Consider the following 5,101-nt stretch of genomic DNA (forward strand, 5'->3'; position numbering starts at 1 on the left):
TTCAGTTGGAAGGGACCTACAACGATCATCCAGTGCAACTGCCTGACCAGTTCAGGGCTGTCCAAAAGTTAAAGCATGTTAGTGAGGGCATTGTCCAAATGCCTCTTAAACACTGACAGGCTTGGGGCATCGACCACCTCTCCAGGAAGCCTGTTCCAGTGTTTGACCACCCTCTCGGTAAAGAAATGCTTCCTAATGTCCAGTCTAAACCTCTCCGGCGCAGCTTTGAACCGTTCCCACGTGTCCTATCACTGGATACCAGGCAGAAGAGCTCAGCACCTCCCTCTCCCCTTCCCCTCCTCAGGAAGCTGTGGAGAGCGATGAGGTTGCCCCTCAGCCTCCTTCTCTCCAAACTAGACAAGCCCAAAGTCCTCAGCCGCTTCTCACAGGAGCGTGTATATATATGTGGATACGTGGATTTTCTGGGGAGTTTTAAATAATTTCTCATGTTTTATTGATCCTGTGCCATCAACTTCCTAGCGTGGTTCACATTGGTCCTGTGAGGAAAGGAGCCCCTGCTGTCCCCACGAGCTGCAACTTGGCATGGGGTCACTGCCGTCAGGAGCCCGCAGTTCACCCCAGGAATCTGCAGGAACTGGCAGCAGGAGGATGACCCTGCCGAGCCCCGGGAGGGCGCCTGCGAGACCTGAGGGTGTCCAACACTTCTTCGGCACCATCCCTCCGCAGCAGGATGGCTCCGTGTGCCGGCATACAGGGCAGCGGGTCCCTAGGCACTGCAGCGGCCTCAGGACAGTGTCATGACAGCAGCGTCACGAGGCTGCTGTTGATGATACCGCCGTTACTTTGGTGCTAGCACCTTATAGAATAACAACTGATTCTGCTATTTCCACCCTATTTCTGCTGCCATTTGCTCACACACGCTGAGGCGTAAGCACTGCATGCCTGCAGAGGTTATTACCCAGCAGCGCTCTACTCCAGGCTGGTAGGTGCATGCCCCTGCAGCCCGTGATACCTCTGGCCTACACAAGAAAGCGCAGCTGTTCCCCCCCAGCACCTTCAGCCCTCAGAGAGCCCTGCAGGCAGCAAGAAACTCCTCGGGCATGTAACGGAGCACACGCGTGGTACAAGCAGTACTTATTAGTATGAGGAAGCTTAAACTTATACCATGACGTATAGGGGCATCCCATAGTCTCACAAGCAGGAGGAACAGAAGTTGCTGCAAGAGTTGCATAGCTTTGCATCTTGTTCCTACGTGATCTCTTGACCTTCTCCTTTCTCAGGGCTTCTGTGCTTTCACAGTAAAGTGATGCTCAAGGTAGTCTGTGGGTGACACTGCCTTCTCCTACTATGACTCTTGTCCCCACGGCACAAGTCCCCACTCCTTTTCTGTAAAAATAATCTTTAACAACTGTTGTGTCTTACCTGGGGAGGAAGAGTACACACCCTACCTCAGATGTGTGGAAGGGAGGAAAGGGGGGTAAATGAGTCCCACGGGATCAACGGCTTTTGTGCTCAGGGGACAGCTCAACATTCACAGGGAATCAGTCCATTACATTTTCAGCGGTCCACCGTCTTCCAGCTAATCTTCTACCAGCAGCATTTAACCAGGCAGCTCCTCTGCTGTGCCTCGCCTGCAGAGGACAGGTGACCCTGGACCCTGCACCACTCCAGGCTGCCGGCACGGGCACCTTCATCCTGCCCCACCACCTTGTCTCCAGTGCTGAGACCCAGATCCTGCACTAGTGCAGGGGGTGAATTTCTGCAAAGACAGAAAAAGCCAGAACTTTGGCACAGATTTCACCACCCTGGCAAAATGGCAAGAGGCTTTGGTCCAGCGCAGGGCTATTCCCTAGCCTCATCCTTGGAAACTGTTTCATCTGAAACTTAAAAATACAGCAGAAGAAATAACACCAGGCAGACAATAAACATGACATTTTCACTTGAGGAAACTGAAATTTTGTGAAGTGACAAGCAACTGAAGCCACGGTCCTCCACTGAGAAGGGTTGTTAACGACAGGCAAATGCCTCAGCCCTGCCTTAGACACTTTGCATGCAGAGCAAGGTGACAGGAACCAAACACCACAAGGTAATTTGCGTTGGGACTTTGCAGCACACAGATACTATCATGCTTTCACCTAGCATATGATAAGAGCATGCATAGCAGGCAGTTACTATAGAGGAGCTTAAACTTCCTTAATTATACGCCAGCGTATTTTGCATCTCTTAAACTGCCCTAGTTTCTTCTGGGTAAAGCACTCATTGAATTGTTGGGGTGGTGGGGTTTTTTTAAAATACTATTTTATTTTTTTTTACTGTGTAGAGGTAAATACCAAAGTATGGTTTAAGGCACTAAGATCCAGATAGATCAAGTTGGTCATACCAATAAATAAATGACATTCTAATATAGCAATAAAATATTTTTTGTCTCGCCCCAAAACATCTTTGTAAGTAATACTGGTTTTAAAAAAAAAAAAGTCCTCGCCTTCAGGTATAGCTGTCATATAGAATCCTCTTGTGTGGTTTCATCCCACGCAGACACTGTTTAGTACTTTAGGACAGTCGTTAACAACTATCACTTGGAATTGGTTATATAAATATATATATATACACACACATTTATGTAGCCAATCATACATTCACCTTCAGATTTATTTATTCTTACTTATGGGACATTCAAAGCAGCATGCTGGCTGACGTAGAAGTAACTGCAATCTAAAAGTGCTCGTAACCTATAAATCAACTTGATCTGCAAATCAAGGAATGTTCCGAGCCTCTCACAGGCCAAACTTCTAGTTTGAGCTAAACCTCTACTCTGAGATGGACTAAAGACAGCTAGGGGTTGAGCTTGGCTTGGGTTTTTTTCACATATTCTGTCTTAGCTGTGACGGTGTTCAGCTAAAGCATTTCACCTTCTTGTGAAGCAGTACTGAAACCGAACTTTCAGATTTGCTGATCTTGTTTTTAATTGAACAGTCCTCAGTTCATTAATTATCACAGCGCCCTTTATTTACTCCCATTTCTTACATGAGGAGATCAATTAAGAAGGTTTGCTAGATAAATAGCTTAAAGTGGGCATCCAGCGTATTCAAATTCAGAACTTGCCTCTAAGAAACCCATGTACGAAATACCTGTTTTTGTCCCTGACCGAAGTCAGAGGCTAGGAAAGCAATCACCAAACCCGCACTGCTGGAAAGGGAGAATTATAATTTCCTCAGTGAAAGGCTGGGTCAGGAAGTTTTGTGCCTGTTTCAAGAGAGCAGGAATTGGACAGCTGTCAGGCTGCAGACTAGGTTTTTCTTGTTTTCTGGGTTGCATGTATATGTTTATTACTGGCACTTGCCAGAGATGGTATTTCATTTCCTCTAGAGCTAGAAGTTGTGTAGGAAACATAGAGTGCAGGCACTGGAAAAAATGCCTCAGGATTAAGGTACTGAAAAATCTCACTGCGGATCTGTTTTCCCCAACCCCACCAGAGATGTCTGCGTGACACCGGATAGCTCATTTTACACAAAACATTCCACGCTGCATAGTCTGGTGATGGGCAGGAAATTAAAGACTCTATCTTACGATCACAGTGCATATTTATGAACGGGTACAAGCTAACTTCCAGGTAGCAGCTAAATTCTTGTGTTCCCTAATATGTATGTAAATGCTTGTGTTTAAAATTTCAATACTAAACTACATTGCAGTGAAAAACCGCAAAGCCACACCAAAATTTCTTCTCTTTAAGAATAACACATGGGAATTTCCACAATTACATGCAGCTTACCGGAAGAGAGAAGTTCTGCAGCCTTGTTAATACACTCTTAACCTCCTTTAACGGACAAGAAGTAAACATTAAGAAGACTTCAGAGTAAGTTTTCCAAATACAGACATTTCAGAAAGGAAACGTGATAAATGGGGGATGGGCATCCACATGAGACTTTTGGCTTTTTTTAATGTAAGATTCTGGATGAAAATGAAGAAGAAATCCTTTTATGACAGGTTTTAGAATGAGACCCAACAAAATACCAGTGCTCAAAGCAGAACCCCAAAATGAGGCATCTGGGCTCCCTTGTCGTGCACAAAGGTGGCCAGCGTGGGGAGCAAAGCTCTGCTGGACCTATTGAGCAGGAACTGAGGACAGGTCGACATCTGAAATCTTTCCTTGTAGTAGGGCTGTAAGTGAACACTGTCCTCTTCTGGGATCCAACATCCAAAATCCTTTCCTGAAGGAAGGTAGTGACCAGGACTAAGCAAAGGTCACTTGGTATGGGGTAAAAGGTTTTTTGGTACGTGTTTAGGGGCAGCGGGGAAATGGAGGATGAAGAGACGGTGGTTCCTGTTTCTACACAATAGGTTCGTGAGTAAACCGCTTGCCCAGGAAGTTGAGGATTTAGCCTTTCCTCGGTTTGTGAAGGGTGGCTTCAGCAGAGACTTTTGCCGAAGCAAAACTCCAGATGCATCAGGAAACTTCAGCTTCCAAGACAGAGCTGATGCCCAAATCCTCCTTCTGGATCATAGCTTTTAGATCCATCCCAGATCACAGTAATTGATCTAGAATTACATGGCACTTTATCACAAAGGAGGGAGGAAAGAAATGGCTGTGTGCTCCATTACGAGTCCTTGCTGGAAATCTCAGAGTTGTGAGCGGCAGGTCAGAGACCCCGCCATGTCCTGCCACCGTCAGCAGGCTTCCCTGCAGCTGCCCACAGTAAGGAGACTCTCCACAACCCTCGTAACAGGGCATTAAATGTCAGCCTATCCTTGTACTGTGTGAAGAAAAACTTCCAGAGAACTAAAGTTATTCGTGTAGTTATTGGTGTCCAGGCACCAGCAAATAAAAGGAGCCGTTTCCTAAACTGCTTCTGGTGTGTAACCGTGTGAGCACTTCCAGGCACAGTCAGGGGAAATGAAAAACAAACTTCCCCTTCCTTCTTTATTTACCGACGAAGAGCGCTCATGTGGCACTACACCGCGGGGGCCGCGCAGAGGGCCAACTCTGGGGCGGTCCGACATCCCGGTTACACAGTGGCAGCTGCCACGGCAGCGCAGGCCCTTTCCCCCGTCCCCTCTTTGGGGGGCCCCCTCTTGCGTGCCCCGCTTCCACACGATCAATGCAGCCGGCGTGGCCCGGCGGCCGCGGCCCGCCCGGCGCAGA

This window comes from Aptenodytes forsteri, unplaced genomic scaffold (genome assembly GCF_000699145.1).
Source record: "Aptenodytes forsteri isolate BGI_AS27 unplaced genomic scaffold, ASM69914v1 Scaffold54, whole genome shotgun sequence".
NCBI lineage: Eukaryota > Metazoa > Chordata > Aves > Sphenisciformes > Spheniscidae > Aptenodytes > Aptenodytes forsteri.